General features: G+C 34.0%; 1 long non-coding RNA gene across 5 annotated transcripts in view; it reads left to right on the forward strand.

Annotated features, from left to right (window-relative positions):
• The first annotated feature begins 3,523 nt into the window (after window positions 1-3,523).
• Window positions 3,524-25,552, forward strand: part of LOC149180886 (uncharacterized) — a 29,491-nt gene continuing 7,462 nt past the window's right edge. For 2 of the 5 annotated variants that reach the window (XR_016257496.1, XR_016257498.1), the window contains exons 1-4: window positions 3,524-3,775; window positions 4,103-4,169; window positions 4,284-4,354; window positions 11,747-11,837. This is a non-coding gene — a long non-coding RNA (uncharacterized LOC149180886). Of the gene's footprint in view, window positions 3,776-3,948; window positions 4,170-4,283; window positions 4,355-11,746; window positions 11,838-25,552 lie in introns of all 5 variants that reach the window. The other 3 variants (XR_016257497.1, XR_016257500.1, XR_016257499.1) reach the window with 3 other exon arrangements.

The raw sequence follows: 25,552 nt of genomic DNA on the forward strand, positions 1-25,552 counted from the left end.
GTTGATCCTTACTACCTGAAGTAGAGGCCTTCGTGAAGCTCTTCTTAGCTTCCATAAACGTCTCCTTTGTGTGTTCCAAGTCAAACTCAGGTTCCTTTGTAGGAGCCTTGCGAACCCATGTATCTTCCTCAGGCTACTTCCCCTTATCTTCCCTTGTGGTCGTGTCGCTTCTGAGCACCATATTCACATTTGGGTCTTCTTCGCATGGTTCAGACCTCATCATTTGGATATTTTGAGTCAGAGTAGGCTGAAGTACTCCTTTCTCGCGCATTTGTGCGATCAACGTAGGACAATCTACTGCTTCATGATCGAACTGAGCACAGTATGAACAAGATATTCTCGTTGGGTTGGTACAATCATGAGTGTAGTGCCCTGGTCCTCCGCAATTGTAACGGATTAACTCTCCACGGCCCCTTCGTAGCCCCATTCCTCCTTGTCCTTGACATCGGCCCTGAAACCCAGCGCACGCCATCCCTATAGCTGGATCGAGGCCTCACGTTTCTATCTGCATTCTATATGGCGGGGTCCGCTCCATCCTTAACTCGTAGTTGTGACAAGTATGCTCATTGTGGCCCACCAATCTACAGAAATTACAAAACAGCTGCTATAGAGTCTGTGTATACTTCTACAACAGATGACAATTGTCCGTCGTGTGTTTTCCTCCTATCTGACAGATCGCACACCATAACGTGGGTGTCATACTCGGCCCTGCCTGTGCTTCTGGTCTTAATGGCATCGGTCCCCCTCCTACCAAGTAGTTCACAAATACCAGACAGTGGTCCTTTTCGTGTCCCTGGCCTTTGCATTTTATGCACCACACTTCCTCGCGTGCCTCCAGCCGTGGTTCCCTATTCTGCTTCAAGCTCTGCATTTCCAAGCATAGATTTTGTAGTTGCACGTGGATTTGTTGGACTCCCAACCCCGAATCATGTATCGGTGTTTCATGCAACCTCATCGCCATTTCCAACGCTTCTACCTGGGTTGAAAGCTTCTGTTGTGACAACGTTGTCCTCAGGTGTGGCGTCAAAGACACCACAAACCATGCATGGTGCTGCACATCCGTTAGCATCATATTAGCCTCGCGAATTGTACTCTTCAGCCGCTGATCCAGATCCCATGGGGTCTTTCCTGGAAGCATCGCGATCTCTTTAAATCCGATGATTGACTGTGTCTCTAATTTCGATCGGCTAAATTCTTTGTTCAGCGCATTTTGGATCTCCGTTATTCTTGCATTTGGGTGATCATTAAAGTGATTGATATACCATGTCAGTACGCGATCCTGCAGCACGCACACTAATGTGGCCTTCTTAATGTGGTTGTTCGTGACCCCTTGTGCTTCCCACACTGCTCTTACCACGAACCAGAACTGGTCTGGATCCTCATTCCCTATTCCTCTGAATACAAGTAGCTTGATCACGCTCGCCATGCTGAAATGCGGGTTTGGTGGAGGTGGGGTGGGTGAAGATGGAGGTGAAACAAGTGCAGCGAGCGATGGCATAAGTGGAGGTGATAACTGCAGAATGCACTACCTTATCAAACTGACCGCACTTCTCGGAGAAACCCGAGTGCGCTCTTCCTCGCTCTCTCGCGAAGGTGAAATTAAGGGACTGTTTCCTAATCCTTCGGTACCTTTGTAGATCTTTCTGCTCCACGTCATTCCAAACATTAATGTATTTGCATCACCCATTTTTCACATAACAACATCTTAATCCAGGTATTCAGGGATTTAATGTACCTACCTCGCAGTCCCTTGAGAAAACATCGCTCTGCTTCGTTGTAGCTCACGGTCGTGTCTATTGCAAATTCAATGATAAATCCCCCTATTATCCGATCGAGCCAATGGTCCACATCTCGCGCGATCTTATCTTCTGATGTTTTTATTCTGTGCACTAACTCCGGAGTCTACACTATCGGTTGATCGAGCTTTTACCTTCCCTGGCTGTCAGCTAACCTCGCGATCCACTCATGTAGTTCATAAGAGAAAGACGCGAAGAATATTTCATGGATTTCTGTATATACGTAGCGATCTAGCCACCTCTTCTCGGATATCTGCAGAGTTTTGTTTTCCTGTGTCATGAACTCATGAAGCTTCTTGTCCAACCACTCTTCAATTTCCTCCTTTGTAGGGTTCCAATAGCATGACATCAGACATCCCTTAGGTAGATCTCAGTCTCGGCAACAGAACCATTTGTTGGCTACTTGGGGCCTGACCTAGGTTCACTGGTGAGTTTAGCCAAGCAAATCCCAGTACTACCAGCCCTTTCAGCAACAGTTCGCAGTGTGCGGATTGAGGTCTCACCCAAAGTAGTATGGGAGGGTGTTGCAACCAGGTTTCCGCACCCTAGGGATGTCTGGATGAAGTCTAGGAAGTTCGTGAACCGATTTGTGCGCTGGCGCTGCTTCGCGCAGCCGTCAGTCCCTCGTGCCTTATGCAACTATTCCGCGTAGCTCTGTAAAGGGCACAAAGAGATGTTGTCTAGATCCTTTATCCTTATTGTGCCTTTATTATAGATCTTACTTAATTATGTGGGCCCAATATTCTTATTAATCATTCAATATTTATAACCAGTGCGCACAATCATAAACTGTAAAGAGATGCATAAATATCACAGAAACAACAACACATAGTATTCCAGAGTCAACTTATCTTTTATTAATCTTCTATTCCAATACAATCCCAACTCCGCCCTGCGCACTCAGCTGCAGGGGTCCGCACACACAGCTGCGGACTCTACTAGGCCTCTGCGCACTCAGTTGTAGAGCCTCTTACTACCACTATGACCCAAGACTCGGACTTACAGACTCAGAGCGAATTCCTTATTCAAAAACCCATAATACTTCTCAAAGCTAAGACTAAGACTTCCTTTCCACTTAGAGCCTCGCTCTATTTATACAATCCCATGGTCTGCGGACCATGGGTAGGTCGACTCATTCTATATTATTTTACATTATTTTAGGGTGGACAACCCTAGAATTTCGCGCTTCGCGCCCACATTTTGCGAGGTCTTTACATTACATTGACCAACTTGGGCTTTAGGCCCCAAAAACATGATATGGGGAGATCCACTGCCCAACAACTATCATTTCCCATTCAGACCACAATATTGAGAACTGAGCTCTAATACCACTTGTAACCTATCTAATCATCAACCCATAAAAAAAATCATTTCGCTTTTACCTAAGATCAAGTATCTAAACAGTACATGATACTTTTCAACCTAGGTGCAATAACAGTTATAATATTTCACATTGTATAAGGTACTTTTGGATTTATTTATGATTATAGTCGAATGTGTGATTATCAACACCATATATATATTATGAAACATTCATGCTATGTTTAATTCTCATCCACTTTGTAATTCCAACTATCTAACCTTAAAATCCAGCAGATTAATTTTTTTACCTTGGAACTTGGTTCCATATAGAATAAGGATATCTGACATAAATTTGTATGTGATTATGGTTAAATGAATACACTATAATAATTTGTACTTGGTGAAACCATTAGACTACACAAGAGCTAAGAAATGATCTTGGAAGTTTCTCGACCCCTAACAAGCGTTAGTCGCACTCGACTGACAAATGGTCTGCTCTCCATCGCAAGATGAAGGTTTAGTGGATGGTTCAAATCTATCCCTCTATGATTAGGGCAATTGACATACCCTACCCTTCGTCCAAACCCTCATTCCATTATGTTTTCGACTATGAAGTCGCTCTGCAATTTGGCGATTTGTCTCCAACTTCAGCTATTTCACACTTCTACTACAAGGAGGTAAGCTTTTGTACAACTCTGCGTTGATTTTGGTTTCTCCTTTCCTTATTATTGAAAGAAACTAAATGATTTTATCCTTATTCTATTCTGTATGATAGAAATTTTTCCTATTCTGCATTGTGCTCCTCTGAATGACAAAGATCCATCTTCTTACATTTATTTCATTGCTGCAGTGCTTTATACTTGCATAAAAGGAGAAGCAAGGGTTTTCTGACTGTGGCTTTAAGTCAATAATTTATTCAAGGGTTATTCTGAGTTTTCCAATTGTACCTAAAGTTAATAGATTTGTTGTTGTTCTATTCATTTCTCCCTTTTCTTTTACTACAGGTCAGGTGAATCTACATTCCCAGTCTTGGCTTATGTCTAAAATTCGATGTGGTCCTCCCTTTCTCAGGTATTTATAATGTTCAGAGGTTCCTTGGGGAGTTTAAAGGTTGCACAGTATAATCTTAAGGTTGCTATGGGTTATATAGTCATGGCATAATTTCTTTGTTTTCACGGTTTGCAGACCCTTATGGCCCAACTGGGTATCTGTTCTAGCTCACGTGAGGGTTGCCGAAATCTTGTTTCTGAGTTCAGGTTCTTTCACCTAACTCTTGAGCTCTTCTGGTTTTTTCCCATTCCTCTCGACATTGTTCTCTAGGAAATCTCTTACAGAAAAGTGTGCTAAGTTTATGTACTAGGTTCCAGTGAATTTTGTTTTTAGTTGTATCAAGGGTTTCTAATTTTTTTTTGAAAACACTGCAACATAGAAAAGGGTATTTCGAAACCCTTGTATCATATTACAAAAGAGACAGTTTTTATTTGCTTTCCCTAAATAGTAGGTGTAGAACATGTCTCAAAATTTCTCTTGTATTTGGAAATTATCTTTATGAACTCGACTGGTTTAAAATTTATCAATATATCTGAGAATTCCTTCCTGGTAATTTTATTATGCGTTCCAAGTCCAGAATTACAGTTAGAGTTGGTTAGCAATCATTGTTCTTCTTTACTTCTCTTTTTTTAATTTCCCATGTGCTGGTATTTTCGTTGCTTGGATAAGGGTTTCCTTTGTAACACTTTCTGCATATTCCACCTAATGATCTTGGCCCTTTTATTAAACATAAATGTATAAGGCTTCCTTACCAATTTTCTACTCATTAACTTCAGTAAGAAAATACTTGTCATTGTAGACAAATTTGTAGGTAAATGTGGGTATTTTCTTTTCTAATTAAAACCGACCACCCAAAGCTTGGTCTTTACCCTTACAAGTGACTAATAGTTTTCTTGGAAGTAACCAATCCCATATTTCTTAAACTGGGGTAATCTGCCGTGACTGGGAAAAAATGTTATTGGATTTTCCTTATACTATTTGTACTCTAGCACATATAGTTATTTTACCTACATTATCTAATATTATAAGAAATATGTATTCTATACTCTCGCATTAAATATTACAAATAATTTTCATTCTACACTTGGTGCTTTAAAAAGCAAATTAGCTTGTTTCCATAGTCCTTCTATTAATTTTCTTTCTTATCATTGTTTATAATGTTTACAATAATGTATGGAAATTAAGAAAAACACATGATATTCTTTGTTTCTTCTTTCCTACAGGATTAAAAGTAAACACTCAGGAAATTATATTTTTCTTTTGCTTCTTTCATAGAGATACTTATATGTTCTGAAGATACCAAAAGGTCTTGCCACCCAACCTTGAGACTGACGATTATGTCATGTCTCTCCCGGAGGCTTTATTCCAGACAGTTAAGGAAGGAATTTCCAATTTTTGGTAACCAATATCTAAACCTCAGGACCCCTGGTCGAGTCGAGTAATGTACCCTTGAATCATTTGAGGGTTCCACTCATTTTCACATTCAACTCAAGAACACCTCTAGAAGCATAGTTCTTCTTTTGGCATTAGAGTGATCGATCTTTGTCCTTCGCTCCAATTCCTCCAGCTTCTCCCTTAGCCATCCTCAGATATTTCCACTGAGAGTCCCTTTTCTCTCTAAGAAGGAGAGGAAACCAAGAACCCTAACTAATTCTAACTGCCTGGAAATTAATAAAGAAATAATAATATATTATTTAATTCCTTCTTTATTTTATTTACTATTTTTGGTTAACAACCGTGACCCTTTTAGTCATTATATCATTCTCATACATAGTCTTTAAATAATTTCCTCTTTACTACCAGTTTAGCAATCATCCAAAATCTACTAAGTTATAACAGATAAAAGTATTTATTTATCTAATAATTAATTCAACAATGGGGTGTTAAATTTTGTTAGATATTTTTAATGAGCCGAGAAGCTCATTCTACAATCCAGTATGAGAAGAAAGTGTAATTTAGTGCGTGTTGAACTTGGAGTCACATGTCTCTTAAAAAAATACTTTAAATGAAAAATATTGTCAACTATAATAAAAACATAAATAATTATACATATTTGGTTAGTTTTAATTAAAATCATTATAAAAAATTACTAATGACATTCTCAGTGTGCTCACTTGATTCTTTGATATTTCACTTTCACTCTTCAAGTAATAAATAAAATATTTCCATATCTATTGTGAATAATATAATTTTATATATTTTCACATAGATAAAGTAGGAAGAAAAAACAACACTTGTATTTCTCATGTAAATATCCTTCTCTCTCTCTCTATATATGTGTGTGTGTGTAGCTTAGTAAAATATTTTAATGTGAGGAAGGAAAAAGTAATTAAAGGTCAAATAATTTAGTTATTTCTTAATAAGAGGAAAATGTGTAACTCGTTCATTTTTTAATATAAAATATTATTAATAATAAATTAATGGTCTATATAGAGAGACGAAAATCTCTTGGCTTGTAAATCTTTTTTCAAGGTTTGCATTCTAAATAGACCCTTTCATATAATGAGATTTGATCCGTGGTTAAGATGAATCTATACTAGTGTTATATAAAATAAAGATATAAAATGTTACTTTTTGGTTAAGATAAATAAATGTTGAGATGAAAAGTAAAACTAAAATAATTTAGTCATAATTTAATTAATGGATAATTGAAATATTTTAGGCATAATTTAATTAATAGATATTTTTGTGAATGTGAAGATACAATTTTGGTATTATTTTCAACACGAAAAAAAACTATATATTTGTATTATAATCCATGATTGATATACATATACAATGTCTATGTTACTGCCTGATAATAAACTGTAGATTGAAAACATATCCCACTTTGAAACTGACCAAAATAATGAAAATTTTCTAGGATACATACCCAGAAACTGAGTGGATATCAGATGTGATAGGGATCAAGAAATTTTTTTTCAGAATCTGCAATGTATGTTGCAAATAAGGAAGAAGTACCTACACTGCTAAAACTATCATGTATGGATAAGACAATTATAGAAAAACCAAAATTTTCTACCATTCTTTAATGTTATATGCCCTGAAAATGAAAATCCTGGATCTGGTAGATATTGTTGTCCGCCTTTATCTGCATTCTCCATAAACCTTGGGGCGAGGTTAGACCCATTTTAGATAAAGCATCAACCTTTTTGTTTTTGTTCCTGTCAATATGAGAAATAGAATAGTCCCTCCTGTTGTTCCATAACGCTGCAATCCTGTCCAACCATCCAGCAAGATGAATGTTTTTTATGTGTTGCTTTGACAAAACATGGTCCGTAATTACCTTGGAATCTCCATAGATTTGCAGGTTCGGAATATCAAGAAAATTGCTGAAGGAGAGAAGACCCGCTAATGCCACTGCTTCAGCTCTGTTGTTTGTCCCCAGACCAGCATTCCAATAGATTTCTATAGCTTGTGTATTTGATGTTCTGATGTAAACACCACATGCATAAGTTCCTTGTTGAGCTGCACTGTCGAAATATGCACATGGTGTTGCCAAAACAGTCATTTTCATGGTTCTTCTTCCACTCTCATACCTGTAGATTGTTGACTCATAATTCCTTCCATTACCATTGCTATTCTTCCTGGATATATCGAGGGCACTGTATAGAGCTATTATAGAAGCAATTACAGAAGAGCATGTTTCCACCTTTGAGCTGAAGATTTTGCCATTTCTCCATTTCCATATGCCCCAAATAGCCAATAAGGGTATGGCTCTCCATTCTTTCTTCATGGTGCTCCATTTTTTAAATGCTTCAGAAATGGATGGGAAAGAACAGAGGGAGAAACCATAGAGAGCCGCAAGATTCTGCCAGATTGGCCGCACCTGTTGACAGTTGAGGAATAGATGAAAATTATTTTCAGAGCTTTCTCTGCACAGCGGACATATGGCAGGCCCGTGCCAATTGCGTTTCTGTAAGTTTTCCCACGTAAGGTTCCTATTGTTAAAAACCAACCAAGCAAAAATGATTATCTTGGTGGGGCATCCCGATTTCCAAAATGTGGGAGGGAATATTTCTCCGGATATATTGCTCTCGGTACTTAGAAGCTGTAAATAAACATGTTTTACCTTCACATCCGTGGAGCCATCCATACCCCCCCAAATGAGCAGGTCTTTATCCGCTGTTCGGAAAATCCCATGGCCATGCAAAGAGGATAAAACAAATTCCCACTGTGCCTTCATGTATCCACAGAGATGTAGTTCATTCGAGATTTTCCATATGGGAATGGCCCCTTCCCATTTCCGGATGGTGCTGGCCCAAAAGAAAATCCCTCTGTTATGGAGCGCTCTCAACAACTGAGGGGAAACATGAATTTTCCCCGCACCTCCCGCAAACTCGTCCCTTCCTATCAAAATCTGAGTGCCCGTCTGAAATTTCCAAATGATGTTCTGTCTAAAATAAGGTTCCATCTTCTTGAATAATCTCCAGATAGCCGAACCAAATGGGGACCCAATATGATTCTCCCTGATCCAGTATGTCATATCCCTGTTATACATATATTTAGCGCGGATTTCCAAGCTCCATAATGAGTCGCCCATGATAGCCTTCCACATCGATTTGCATAAAAGAGCTTTTCTGAAGTGTGCCATTTCTAAAATGCCCCATCCTCCCATATTTTTAGGCCGCGCTATTGCAGATAGCTCGGTTAAATGAAATTTATAATGTTCTTTATCACTTCCCCAGATAAAATTGGGAATCATCCTGTTCAAATTTTTAATAATAGCAGCTGGAATGAAGAACAAGTGTGCCCAATAGACCATTGTCTGAACAAGAACAGCTTGTGTCAGGATCATTCTACCACCTTTGGATAAGCACAAATTTTCCCATGCTGCAATCTTCTTGTAAAATCTATCTATAATCCAAGACCAATCCGCCACCCTATAACCTGAAGTTTTCAATTTAAATCCCAAGTACTTAAGCCCATTCCGAAGTGGAATATCTTGAATGTTAAAAAGCTGAGAAAGGAATCGAATGAGATTCCCATTTGTATCTTTGACATAGAAGGAAGACTTCCCTTCATTAACAGTCATGCCTGTAGCACTTTGAAATCTTCTCAATATTTCATGAAGACAAATCCATGTTGTCGTTCATTATTGTCACTTCTAATTATTTAAAATATGTTTTTGAATTTATAAATGAATTCAATTATCTCTAAAATTATTAGAATACTCAAATTTTGTAAATTAAGTAGTTAAAATTTAAGATTTTCGAAATACTATACTAATTTTTGAGCAAAATCTACTTGAGAGAGACAAAAACATCTACTAGCATCTAATAGTTATATTGAGCTAATATTTTTAAGTATACAAAATAAAACATTTTAGAAGAAAGAAAAACAAGAAAAATCACAATTCCCAATTTAAGATAAATAGATTACGTGGTCGTTTGTGGTTCAATGATGGAGTGCAATTTGTTAAGGCAAAAATCGGAAGCAAAACCTGCCTCAACCTTCCCACTAGAAAGTGCGTGAACATCTTATCATCTTGAAGTTTATGCCTCAAGCTCCTCAGTCATTGACATAAGGGAAATAGGTATTTGTAAGACGTATTATGATATGAAGCACGAGATAGGTTCTCGCTACGTAGATTTTCCGGTGATAAATAATTTGGTAATGAACGACAATGCCCATCAAGGTAAACTAAGACAAAGAGGTGGGCCTGAACAACCATGTAAGTAGGTTTAGAGAATCTGCCATTAAGATAAGGGTTGTTGATAAAGGATGTACCATTTAATCTTAATTGATGTAGTGATAAATAGATATAACATCAAAATTGTTCATTTCGATAATGCTCTATTTACCTATGTCCCTAGGTCCAACTTCACATGATAAGATCAAATTTTTTTCACAACCCTAATTTATCCATTATTTCCATCTTACATGACCTTGTATTTTACTACAAATTTCAATAAGAATGATGTCCTCGATAAAAATGTTGAATTCAATAACCTCTTTTTAAATCATGATAAAAACTATTTTGTAATGCTATCTAAATTAAGATTTTAAATATCTAAAAATATTTAATACTATACTTGTTAGTATAAAGAAGTTTCCATGAATTAAATTTTCAATTTCAAAACTTCAAATCCATATTCACCTAAATGGAAAAAACTTTGACAATAGTACATGATCTTCGGTTAATTGCATTACTTTTATAAGGACAGAATGCAATTCCTAACATAGAAACCTATCATTAAAATCAATCCAAAATTATGAATGGAGATATGTCATAATGTAGTTTTACGAGAAAACAAGGTTAAAGTGTGAATAAGTTTTCCATATGTAAAGCACCTTAGCAATCTATGTAATAAAACACTTCTTGTATAATTTTTTAACTAATTTTTACACTTGCACCAACACTACTATTATTTCTATGTCAAGTTTGACAGTCACTAACTTAGACATATTGGTGTAGCTAGGAATGATTGAACGAGATTCGAGATTCCAATAACTTCATATTCAAACTTTGATTGAAGATAATTCCATAACTTCTTACCATGGATACACCATTTTTAATGAACTTATTTGGGTTGATTTGTATACATTTGAAGCTATAATTCGACATGCTTATTTCATAGGAGGTTAAGCATGTATATGTTAATGTAATGTGTGTATTTTCAATGCACATATCAAATTATGTGGGTATATTATTCCACGAATTTTATGTATTGAACTTAGTAGTGTTTCATTGCAATATTAGATGTACAATTCATACGACTTACAATAGAGATTCCTTTAATGATGACACTAGATGTAGAAAGAGAGGAGAGATTCCTTTAATGATGACATCACATGTAGAAAGAGAGGAGGAACATCACATAAGAACATGTAAAAAAAATTCCATTACTAAACAAAGCAATAAGAAGTCTTGAGAGTTCTCATTACATACTTTATGATTGTTATATAACATTGAAACAACTGCATTTAATTTAAGAAGAGATGCATTTATAGTTATTATTATTTACTTACTATATCCTATTTTATGTTGTAGAAAAGCTTAGTAAAAAACTTGCAACATTTACAATGAGTATAACTGAATAAGAAATACCATAATTTGATATGTATTACTTACACTCGGTGCAATGGGGAGAAAGTTATAGGGGTCTTAGATGTAGTAGATTTGAGCATGTTAGCCATGTTATGATTTATTCTACATTTTCTAGTGAATTTTAGAGGGTAATTCACTTATTTTCTCTATGATATGCATATTAGAGTTCTAATTACATACGTTATGATCATTATATAACATTGAAAAAAATGTGTTTAATTTAAGAAGAGATGCATTTATAATTATTATTATTTACTTACTATATCTTATTTTATGTTGTAGAAAAGCTTAATAAAAAAACTTGCAATATTTACAATGAGTATAACTAAAAAAGAAATACGATAATTTGATATCTATTACTTACACTCTGTGCAATGGGGAGAAAATTATAGGGGTCTTAGTTGTAGTAGATTTGAGCATGTTAGCCATGTTATGATTTTTCCTACATTTTCTAGTGAATTTTAGAGGGTAATTGAATCCAATATATTACATTTTTAATGGCACTTATTTGTTCTATGACATGCATATTAATCAATGTTGTGAAAAGCGCGAGCGGGATTAAATCGGCGCCGGGAATGAAGCGGAAAAAATCGGAAAAAGCGGAAAAAAAGCGGAAAAAAGCGGGAAAAAAGCATTTGGTACAAAAATATTCATTTTTTTTCATTTTTTTTCAATTTTTTTAATATCTAAACCATCTACAACATAAAATAAATACATTGACACATAAATATGATAAAAAAACTAATATATAAGATGTTTAATATCATTTCTAGCGCTAAAATCACACATAACATTGAATGATGTCCTGAATAGTAAGTCTTGACTCCTGAGTCCCAGCTCAGCCTCAAAATATCAACAAAAAATATGATAATGTATCTCATCATGTCATAATGTCATATACAATAAAATGAGGTCTAATCCTATTGATTTCCTCTGCCCCTCTTGCGAGAAAATGCCACAACGTTCCCTTTCCCTCTAGATGTAGATGCTGGTGCCTGTGCTGGTGGAGATGGCAGTGGAGTCTAATGTGCTCTAGAAGCTGAAGAACTAGAAGTAGGAGCTATAGGAGGTAGACCACGTCCTCTACTGGTGGCAGGGGTAGCCCGAGCAGGTGGTGTCACCTGGAAACATTACAATCTCCCAATCCTGAAATCTTGAAAAACTGATAAGTCTACTGGATTTTAAATGAAATCTAAAATTCTACTTTCTCCATATGAAATCCAATGAGGCTAGAACCACTCTCAAACATCCTGAGTCATTTCATGGTAATGTTAAAAATTTAAGTAAAAGGATGAAAATGAAGATTAAGGAGAATGTCACTTTTACTTTAAGAATTTAACATTACCATGAATAGCATATCCATACTAGGGCCTAGACTTGATCATTAAGCTACCCCACTCAAAAATTATTTGTTTCTTTCAAAAAAAATTGCATGAAAAAACCCAAATGACCAAATGAAAAACCAAAAAAAAAATTATAAAATCGTGCTGCCCCGACACCCCGAGCTTTTTTCCGAAAAAATCGGCAAAAAAAATTTTAGCCGCTTTTTTCCCATAAAACGCGCGATTAAATCGTCTTAGGGAAAAAAGCGCGATTTAATCGCGCTTTTCACAACACTGATATTAATGTTTTAGCATATGACGTAAAGAATAAGATGGTAACCAAAGATAAATATTTTTCTAGCAAAAGACAAAGAAGTTGGAATGCCTTATGATGATATTCAATTTATTGATAGAAGAGAGGTTTTGAAATTTGGTAGTGGAATAATTCTCATAATGATTTTTTTGACAATGCCACTAGGAGTGCTTGAAAGAATACCTTAAACATTGGGTTGATATAAATGGTGCTAGCATACAAAAATTATTACAACATCTATGTAGAACCTTCTCCAACAAACAATTTAGTGAAAAATGAGCCATTCATAAATTGTTGTAGACAATTGGAAATAGAAGAAACAATATTGACTGAAATGTGCTTGAATTAATCTTCTATCTACTCTCTCATATTTCTAGTCCATGTTTGATATTTCATTATACATCATTATTAAATTTTATAGATAAATTTATTTTATATGATTAAAAAAAAATTAAATGACTACATCATAGTTATAGATTTGAGTTGGTCAATAACATTCAAGGATAGACATGTTACTAAATGTGTGAAGGATTCCAACTCTAAAGGTGCTCTAATGATAGCTCTATACATTTGCTTTCCGACTTAGATTGACATTATTGTGTTTTTAGTGATAAAATATTTTTTTTTGTTTTTTTCTATAAGGGTGAGCCTAGGTTTATTGGATAGAAGAAGAACGATCAACTCACAATGCTTATTACCAGGATATTGCGAAGCTCACTCGAGTTTGGATACCCCCTGGGACAGTTTTAATTACGCCAAAGTGGCTTCCATCCTTGACCCCTCCCTATGAGGTTTGCTTATTACCAAGATTGTGCGAAGCTTAGTCGAGTTTGGATACCCCTTGGGATAGTTTTAACTACCCCAAAGTAGATATTGCGAAGCTCACTCGAGTTTGGATACCCCTTGGGACATTTTTAATTACCCCAAAGTGGCTTCCATCCTTGACCCCTCCCTATGAGGTTTGCTTATTACCAAGATTGTGCGAAGCTTAGTTGAGTTTGGATACCCTTTGGGATAGTTTTAATTACCCCAAAGTGGATTCCATCCTCAACCCCTCCCTATGAGGTTTGAACTTGAGACCTTGTGATGACTAAACCCCATGCAAACCAACTAGTCTACTCCTCATGTGATAAAAGATAATTTTATCAGATACCCCTTGGATAGTTTTAATTATCCCAAAGTGGCTTCCATCCTCGACCCCTCCCTATGAGGTTTGAACTTGAGACCTTGTGGGGACTAAACCCCATGGAAACCAACTAGTCTACTCCTCATGTGATAAAATTTAAATTTTATCATTGTGCATAGTTTTCTTAGGTAAGTTCACTTTTCTTGTTTGTGTCAAATGAGCAATCAAAGATTGCAACTCATATTTGAGCTCTCTTTTCTTCCTTGTGCCACATGAGTCAGATAATTGTAACTCATATTTGAGCTCTTTGTACTAGTTGTGAGAGTCTTCTAGAAATAACTCTCTAAACTTATCCATCTTAGTTTTTGCTATGTATATTGAATTTGAGGTATTTAATAAAATCACTTCTCAATTTTTTTTAAATATTTATAGTTATTAATTTAAAAAATATTTTATAAATTCCATTAAAATTATTTTTTAATAAAATTATTTTATATATATATATATATATATATATATATATATATATATATATGAGTGTAGATTGGGTGGTAGAGAAATAAATATATATATATATATATATATATATATATGAGTGTAGATTGGGTGGTAGAGAAATAAATATATATATATATATATATATGAGTGTAGATTGGGTGGTAGAGAAGAGACATTATAATTTTTCCACTCTAAATACACCCAAATGATGTCTATACTTTCTTGGTATATGTACAAATTTCAATACATCCCTATTATACCACCTATATAAAATTTCATTTAAGAATACATTTTAGCTGAATTTAAAAAAAAATCGATTTAACTTCCTTTTGAGAAAGAAAATACAATCTATAAATTTTAAATTTGTCATTATTGGAAAAAAATTCAAAAACAAAATAAACACTTCATCAGTTTTAAAAGAAAATACAATCTATAAATTTTAAATTTGTTATTATTGAAAAAAAAAATTGAAAAACAAAATACACACTACATCAATTTTAAAAGAAAATACAATCTATAAATACTTCATCAGTTTTAAAAGAAAATACAATCTATAAATTTTAAATTTGTCATTATTGATAAAAAAAATTCAAAAACAAAATAAACACTTCAGTTTTAAAAGAAAATGCAATCTATAAATTTTAAATTTGTCATTATTGAAAAAAAAATTCGAAAACAGAACAAATAGTTCATCAGTTTTAAAAAATTACAAAGAATGCTATTTACAATAATATACTATTTTCATTTTAAAAATACATTTTAGTTGAATTTAAAGAAACAATTCCCTCTGGAAAATCAAATGCTATGCAGGTCTCGAACCTGCGACTGTTTTATCCGAAGAAGGAAAACCAGTTATAACTGAATTTCAAATTAAATACCTGGTGCTAGGCAGACGACCTTCGTGTTATTTTCATTAAGAAAACAATTTCATTTTTTATAAAGAAAATCAATTTAACAAAATCTAATTTCAAAACACGATATAACTGAATTTCATATAAAACACTCGACCTTCGTGTTATTTTCATTAAGAAAGCAATTCCATTTTTTATAAAGAAAATCAATTTAACTAAACCTAATTTCAAAACATGTTATAACTGAATTTCATATGAAACACCTCGGCCTATGCAGGTCTCGAACCTGCGATCTTTTCAACAAATCTGTTCTTGTTGCTGTTCCATTCGATGAAGGAAAACCAGTTATAATTGAATTTAAAATAAAACACGTCTAGTTATGCAGGTCTCGAACCTGCGGCCTTTGCGGTCGTTTTTAGCATTAAGAAAACAATTCCATCTGAAGAAAGGAAATCAGTTTAACAAATCAATTCCATCAAACCAGATATAATTAAATTTCAAATTATGAATTTTAAAATAAAACAGGTTTTTTCAGGTCTCGAACCTACGACCTTCGCGTTATTAGCACGACGCTCAAACCAACTGATCTAATGGGCCAATCGGCTCCTCGTACAGTCCTTTTAAATTGATCTCTGAGTTACGAAAATGGCAAATAAGATTTTTAAGTGAAAAGTTTGCTCAGTGATAATGTCAATAATTATGTTTGTGGCTTTTTTTTTTAAGTGAGGTATTCTCGTGTTTTTTTCTTTTCACTTAAGAATAGTGTTTGGAGTAGTTTTTAGGCATGTTTAGTCTTATCCTTATTGGATCACAAGATTTGTGAAGACCTACTTAAGGATAAACAAACATCCCCACCTAACCATTGGATCAACTTAAGAAATAGTGTATGAAGTAGTTTTCAGGCATACATAGTCATGTCCGAGATTAGACCACAAAATCTGTGAAGACCAAACGTCCACTTAAGAAATAGTGTTTGGAGTAGTTTTTAGGCATGTTTAGTCTTGTCCTTATTGGACCACAAGATTTGTGAAGACCTACTTAAGGGTTGGATAAACAAACATCCCCACCTAACCATTGGATCAACTTAAGAAATAGTGTATGAAGTAGTTTCCAGGCATACATAGTCATGTCCGAGATTAGACCACAAAATGTGTGAAGACCAAACGTCCACTTAAGAAATAGTGTTTGGAGTAGTTTTTAGGCATGTTTAGTCTTGTCCTTATTGGACCACAAGATTTGTGAAGACCTACTTAAGGGTTGGATAAACAAACATCCCCACCTAACCATTGGATCAACTTAAGAAATAGTGTATGAAGTAGTTTTCAGGCATACATAGTCTTGTCCGAGATTAGACCACAAAATGTGTGAAGACCAAATGTCCCCACATAACAGTTAGACCACATCCTCAAAACTAAAATGCTATTCTTCTTCTCATGAAATTTGAGTGCCACTATTTCAAACCAAGATAGGCAAGTGTCGAAAAACTTACCTTCCAATTCCATCATTCATCCACAAACACTCAGCCAAAACCAATTTCCATACTCCCTTTCCCAGTTGATGTAAAAAAGAAAAGAAAAGAGGATGATAGCGGACGAAGGACTCTGAAACAAGTTACAGATGATTCCAAATCCTTATAATTTCCATAGATTTCCAACTGGATGAAAGGAAAGATTCTGTACGGTTTAAAGAATGAAACACCTTCGCATTTAAGTTTAAGCTCAAATGCAAAATTATGATTCTTCGCTATACTATTAATATGTATTATGATTTTATATTCATTATATATAAAAAAACAAAAATCTCTCCATAGTAAACCCTATATTTTGTGAGATTTTAGATGTGAGATTAAAATATATATATATATATATATATAGTAAGGATGTTATTGTTCCACACTACCTAAAAGATTGATTATATGGCCATTATATAGAGTTGCTTGACCATATATTAATATTGATACAGTTAAACATCTAGATCATTCCAAATTACTATGAGTGCATTACATTATCTAGAATTGAAGTTGGAACATTAAGTCAATAGTTGCATTTAACATTCTTCTTAATTTTGGCTTCATTTTCATTACAATTTTTAGTACAAAAAACTTTTAAGTGTTGTTTTTGAAACTCAAAACTTGCTTTGCCAATGCTTGCTTTGTCAACTGATTTTTGGAATTACAAAACTGAAGATTGACTTCACCATTGTTAACCAAATCTCAGATTGGAATTACAAAACTCGAGATTGACTTCACCATTGTTAACGAAATCTCAGATGAAGTCAAATCAGGTATCGATGTGTTTACTTTTACAATGAAACACATGATTTATTGGAAGTCCAATAGCTGAATTATTACCAAAGAAAATAGGAATTGGCTTCTTCTTCTTTTCAGGCTCAATATCACCTTTCAATCTTCTTAACCAAACAACTTGGCATGTTTTTCCTATTGTTGCTATATACTCTATTTACATTGATAAAATGAGGACAATGAAATCAGTGATGTACCTCGGTGAAATGTGTAACCCTAGGTATTCTTTCTATAATCAATACTTCCTGCAAAATCACTACTTGTGTAACCAATAAAATGGTTTTCCTTTTAATTTGTGTACAAAATTCTATATTGTATTGTTCCTACAATATAATAATACCTTAAAATATTTTTTCTACTTTCCAATGAGTTCCTTTTGGTGACTCCATGAACATGGATATAAGACTAACTAAATGCATGATGTCAGGCCCTGTTGATGTGAGATACATTAGGTTGCCTATTAGCTACTTGTACAAAGCTAAAAATTTGGTTGTTGGACTATTGTCATTTTTGCTTAACTTGGTTCTTGGGAAAATTAGTGTGTCTCCTCGCTTGCATTCACTCATCTTCATTCTTGTCAAAATGTCCCTTGCATACATTCTTTGACAAATGAAGTTTTATGTTTTCAAATTGTTTAATTTCTATTCCAAGAAGGTATTTCATGTGACCAAGGTTGGTTATCTCAAATTCTTTTTCCATGGCTATTTGAAAATGTTCAAATTCGCTATGTATATCATATAATTCACATAAATGCAAACAATTAAAATATTACCTTGCAACTTTGTTTTTGTATAGAGAGTGGATTCATTCATGTTGTGTTTGAATCCTTCGTTGAGCGAATATGAATCAATTTTATTGTACCATGCTCTAAGGCCTTGTTTGAAACCATACAAAGCCTTTTTTAACTTGTAAACTTTATGTTCTTGACCCTTGATTTCATACCCTAGAGGTTGATCTACATAAACTTCTTCCTTCAATATCCCATTTAAAAATGTTGATTTGATATGCATTTAGTAAATTGGTCAATGATACTCTACTGCTATTGCTAAATATATTCTTGCACTATCCAATATTGCTACTGGGGTGAAGGTTTCTTCATATCCACTCCTAGTTGTTGTGCAAAGCCTTTTGCTACCAATCTAACTGTATGCTTTTCAATTTCCCCCCTTTCATTAAAATTGGTCTTATAGACCCATTTAACTCCAATGTTTGTTTTTCCTTTGTGTATATCTACAAGACTCCATGTATAATTCCTCTACAGGGTTGTAATTTCTTCATTCATAGTTTCAACCCATTCTTTCTTTTTTACTGCTTCATCAAAATGTGTTGGCTGGAAAGACAATAAAGCAAAACGTACTTGTTCATTCTTTCATTGTTCATAAATATCTCCCAATTTTTTTTATTTTTTTTGTAGAACGGTGGATTCATATTCATTTCTTGAGCATGGGCTATGATCTCTCTGTCATCCTTGGTTTGCACCTTCAGTTGGAACTTGTAGCCGTGGAAATTCTTGCCTTGGTTTTTCTACTTCTGTTGCATCAGTTGGTGCAAATGCATGTGGAGAAATTTGATTCATGTTTGTCCACTTATCTTGATCATTCCATGCTTAATCTTTGAAGAATTTAACATCTCTTAAAATAATTGCTTTCATGGTGACAATATTGTACAATTTGTAAGCCTTGGATTCTTCACTATATCCAACAAATATGCATTTTTCACTTCTATCATCTAGTTTATTCCTCATTTCTTTTGGAGCATGTGCATAGGCTACATAACCAAATGTTCTCAAGTGTGATACACTTATCTTCACACCACTCCAAGCTTCCAAAGGAAATTTTTCTTTGACACTTTTGTTTGGAGATCAGTTCAAAATATAAATTGAACATGCTCAATGCTTCTCCTCAATACTCAATTGGTAAATTCTTTACCTTCAACATGCTTCTTTCCACATTCATGATGGTTTGGATTTTTTCTTTCTACTACTCCATCTTGTTGTGGAATGTACCTTGTTGTAAATTTCCTCTTAATACCTTGATCCATACAATATGCTGCAAACTCTTTGGAATCATGTTCACCTCCTCCATATTATCTTAATACTTTAATTTTCTTACCACTTTTGTTATCTTCCATGGCTTTTAATTTCTTGAATTTTTCAATTGTATCATGTTTGTTTTTTATGAAGAAAACCCATGTCATTCTACTAAAAATATCAATATGTTAGAAAGTAAAAACTTCCTCCTATTGGCTAGGTTTGCATTGGACCAAAAGGGTTTGTGTGCACTGGTTCAAGTGGATTTTGGGCTCTATAGTTGACAACATTTGGAAAATTGTTTCTTTGGTATTTAGCAGGGATACAAATTTCCCATGGATTATGATGGACATATATCATAGGTAAACCTATAACCATAGACTTCTTTGGGAAAAAATCAAGACTGTTCAAAACTAAATAGCCATATCTAAGATTCCATAACCAAGTTTCATCAGAACTTGTTACAAACTGAGCATATGAAAATGAATGCTTGAAATTTCTCATGACTAGAGAAAACATCCTATTTTTTGTCATTTGGATCCTTGCTATGACTCTTTGACTAACTGGCCTATCAAAAATTATGCAAGCAACACCTTTAAACTTGAATTCAAAACCATTTTGACTCATTTCTCCTACACTTAATATATTTTAGACTGTACATAATAGACATCATGAATTCCCTTCTTTTCATTCTACTTGGTTACAATTGTAACAATATATTTTCCTAAGGAATTAACAAGATGATCATCACCCAACTTAATCTGAAACTTTACAGTTTCAACAAAACTTGAAAAAATATCTTTGTTTCCTGTCATATGGTTACTGCAACCACTGTCCAATTTACATCTTCATTATTGTTTTCTTTAGTTGTTGAACAAGAAATAAACATAGATGATGATGTACATTCATAAGTACTTGAAACATTTGTGTTACCTTTGTTCAAATCTACTTGCTTCTTCCTGCATTCACTTTCAAAATAACCATACTTCTTGCAATAATAGCACTGCGTTTTTTATGTGTCCATCCTTCCTCTTCCTATGTTGTTTCTTCCTCTTCCTCTTTGATTCTGTGGTTGATCTTGTGGTTGTTCATGTTGACTTGATGCATTGTTTCTACTACTAGAATATCCTCTTCATATTCTACCTTTGCTTCTATTACCTCTGCCTCTTCCTCTACTAATTGTGGCTTGAGGTTGAAATATATTTCCTAATGAGTCACTTCTACCTTTAATTCTTGACTTATAATTCAACATTGAACTTGTTGGTTCTTCAATTGAAAATTGGGTCAAATATTTCTATCCCTATCACAAGAATGTCAAATGAAGGTGGGAGAATTATGAGATTTTTTTCAACCACCTTTTGATATGGGAAATCCTCTCCAAGAGTTCTAAGTTGATTTACATTCCCATTACTCAAGTCATAAACTAATCTATTGATTCAACATCTCTAATTTGTAGAGTTTCAATCTTCTTCCTAAGAATTTGGAGTTTTTCATTCTTGACCTTCTTTGTACCTTAGTACATGCTTGTTCCAAAATATCTCAAGCTTGATGGGCACTGGTTTTTGTGGAAATATTAGGAAATATGGAGTCTTCAACTCCATTGGTCATATTCTGTAGTACTCTTGAATCCTTTCTTTCGCTCTCTTCTGCCGCATCTCTTTGGGCTCTTATTATTACTATTAAATCTTGATAATTTGGTTCATATTTTGTGACTATTCCTTCCCAACAATCCAAATTCTTCAAAAAATGTTCATATTTATTTCCCACATTGGACAGTTGGTACCATTCAATATGGGACCTTGTGTTTTATGATTGTTGATGGGAGCCATAACTGACTTTTGTAACATCTCTTCATCATTACATTAAACAAACTTTGAGATAAAAAATAGGCCTCAAAACAAAAATGTACAACAAAAATTAACTTTATAAGAACTGATAGGATTCAATATGATGATGTCAATCATGGGGGATGATTCACCATTTTTTGAGTAAAAAGGTAAAAAGTTAAAAAAAACTACTATTTCAATTCATATTTTCAGCTTATCTCCCTATGATTTTACTCAAATTTTGAGCGGGAGTACTCGCTGGATGCGGAATTTAATTTTGCATCCAGAGAGTACCCATGTTTCATCCTTTCGATGGACCCTACTACACAAAAATATGAAATATATGAAAAGTGTGATTACAATTATGTTTTTCATGTATTTCATATTTTCGTGCAGTAGGGTCCATAAAAAATATGCAACATGGGTACTCCTTGGATGAAAAATTAAATTCCGCATCCAACGAGTGCTCCTGCTTGAAATTTGAGTAAAATCATAGGGATATAAATTGAAAATATGAATTGAAAAAGTAGTTTTTCCTTTTTCCCTCTAACACTTGCTGAGATAATCTAATCTTATTTTATTATTTCCACTATTATTTTATAATATTCCTTAAGAGGCCCATTTTAGACCTCAAAATTTTTGTAATGATGGATTGGAGGAGGACTTCTCCTTAATTTTGAATTTAATTGAAATCCTAACAAATGTCTCACTGTTGCACTAATATCACTTCTAAAGTTTTTAAATACTCAAACACCAAGCCACTTTTCCCAAATCTCCAAAAACAAAATTTATTTAATATATATTTCCTCTTTCTTTAAAACCTTAAAACACCTTAACAACAACAACAACAAAAAAACTTTGCAAACCACCCCTTTCACCAGATCATGGGCTCTCAATTAGAAAATAAACCACTTTTCACTTTTTCAAAAAATAAGCAACTTCAGGAAAAATATTTTACCTAAGCCTTTTATATAGTAGCTCATTTTAAAAATTTCACATGATATTCATTTAGACAACACTCAAATAGGTGTGAATTTAACCTAGTCAATTATGAATTTCTCTACATCTTTTGAGCTTGATATAGATCCATCTAAAACATTTGTCGTGATCTTCCCTATATAGTGGCTTTGCACTTTCTTGATGACAACTATGTATGTGGTCGCTCCACTAAAAAACTATAACGAGGACTAAAAAACAACAAAAAATATTAGCATGGTTAAGGTTTTACTTGGCGACTACAAAAATGGATGGATATGTGATTTACAACGGCTTGGACGTAGTGGAAACCCAAAAAATTAAAATACGGATTTTGAATACCACGTGTAGGCCTAGGCCGAGAGGTTTTAGCGATCACGACATCTAGGGTTGTGAATTCTCCTTTCTTGACGAGCTACAACTCTTTATTTTCAAATGATAGTTTCACACTTAACTACAGGAGAAAAATCCTTCTCTTGACAACGACGAAATCGAGCAATGACTCTCCCTATGTGATGGTGGCCTTGACAAAATTTTTCCTTGCAATATTTTACTAATGATTGGGAAAATTTATGAAGATTCAGGGTTAATGGATCGAGCTACAACATTGATACCATGTCATATTTTAGAGGTAGAGATTAAAACACATTAAAAACATAATTAAAAAAACATAATATTGCAAGAATTCTACTTTTCCACACCACACAAAAAGATTGATCACATAACCATTATATAGAGCTACTTGTTTGACCAAATTTAACAACTAGTTTGATATGGTAAAAAATCTAGATCATTCCAAACCACTATGTGTGCATTTCACTACCTAGAACTGCATAGAAGTTGGAAGACAAAGTAAACAATTACATTTAACATATTAACCCTAAATTTAATGCATTCACCCATAGATCACATCATGTATTGAAACAAGTTAAATGAAAATTGCACTGACACACCCTTACAATAAATTCTGAGATTTCAAAGGTAACTAGCATTCTACCAAACCAAGAAATCCATGCAAAAATTGTTTACTAGATTTCAAACATAATGTCGACAAGATATACAATATGTGACATATGAAGTGATCCCCTTCACTTTGTATATTGGGATGTGGACTTAAAAAAGATGATTTAAAACAAGGATTTCTTTCCTATAGATGTTTATAGATTAATGTAAAGATAGATATAATCCAATTATGATCACAATTATCAATCATCAATTTTCAATGTAAATAGGTTTTCCTACTTCAAGAAATGAGCGCCTAACATCTCAAAAAACCATGAAACATTATAGAAACCTTTTCCTTCCAACAAAATAAGAGACAAATACCTTTTTCTTTGTAGAACAATTGCTTAAGAGTCTAGTCTATCCAACTATCTCTATGCATGAAAAGTTTGCTCCATACTCAATATGAAAGTTTTGGCAATGGTTTGGAAACATGGACAACATTATCCTTAACTTCACGATTCACACCCATGCTACATATCTCCCAACCAACATGGAATTCACAATGCATTATCATATATCAACATGACAACTAGAGGAATGAAATATTGATTGCTCCCTCTTCTTTCTAGCATCGCTCCAAAAAAAGGGGTGACACAACTTTCATTCAACATTGTTTAAACCTCTTGATAGTGGAGGATAATTCTCCAAACATAGTTCAGTATGGTCTAGAAAAACCTTTTGAATGGGTTTTGAATGAATAATACTCTTAAATGAAGAACATGGCTCCAAAGTAATGCCAAGACTTAATTCAGACCTTTTTTTGGAATGCTCTTTCTTATTCATGTGAGGTGGCTTCATGCATATGCAAGCAAGGACATGCCTTCTCTTAAGGAAAATAAAAAATCAAGAAGGAGGGAATTCAAGGGTTTCTAAAGCTACCACTTTCCATATCATTAAGTCTATTTACCCTTCCAATCCCCTTTGGTTGTCTCATTGGCCCCATGGTGCTCTTAAAAAAATTTGACCCCTAAGTGCACTTCATTAATTAAGTACTATTTTATAATAATAATTCCAATATAACTCAAGCAATATTATACATACATAGTTACCATGTTATCGTACCCAATTCATAAGGTTGCATCGTCTTGCATGGTTGGCATTGTGTCATCCCATGTAGAGCCTTATTGCTTCCTTGTGCACTTGAAGCATTAATATCCACATACTTTCTAGACATCCATGTTAGGGAATTATATGCAGAACATGTAATAGGGAAGCATGGGTTCTCAAACAATGTTTATTATGATTGTGGACATCATTAACTATTGCAATCAAATGTATGGCCCTATGTAATTAAATTTTCATCTGTAACATCCATTGGTAGATGATGAAAGCACTTCTAACATTGCTTTTGTCTAGCCTGCCTAGATACAATATCAAGTGTGACAAAAGTTTGGAATAAGTTTTTCATTTCTCTCATAGGACATTCACATGCATATACAATTTTATCTATAGCTAGAAGAAGGTGGTTGAAATAACCAACCAATATAATTGATCTCTCTACAAAAGGAATTTAAGAAATTTTAAGGAAATCTTGACAAACTTGAGGAACAATTTGTGTTATGAGATTTTCCCTATAATACTCATCTCATTAATAATGCTATATTTGATATGTCTTCTCTCCTATTGTAAACTAATCAAATGTAGCCCTTGTAAATTGGTTCTGTCCCTAACTAGTATATAAAGCACAATGTGCATTATTGATACATATATCTAAAAAAACTACAAAATAGGTTTTTTTTTAATAGCCCCAATTAGGCAATACTTTCCAATAATTGAAATCCCCCCAATACATATTCCATAATTCTATATTTATTTCTTTATCAATGTGTTATTTTCTTAATTTAGCATTTAATCTTTTATATGCACCCCTTTTTTATAGAGTCACATGTTTCCATTGATTCTCTTTCAAATTTATGCATTCACGATCTTGTTTTATTTGTTATTTAGTTGCACATGTAATTCACTTTGTCTATACCTCTTAAGATGTCGTCAAACTACCCTTATTTGTTCTTTAGTCTTACCCTTAGTATTTGCATTATAAGGAGACATGATTGGCTTATGTTTCATATTTTAATCTAAATATATACCCCCCAAAAAAAAACCAAA

This window comes from Pinus tabuliformis, chromosome 3_2 (genome assembly GCF_031772625.1).
Source record: "Pinus tabuliformis cultivar Carrire ecotype Pingquan chromosome 3_2, CPIR1, whole genome shotgun sequence".
NCBI lineage: Eukaryota > Viridiplantae > Streptophyta > Pinopsida > Pinales > Pinaceae > Pinus > Pinus tabuliformis.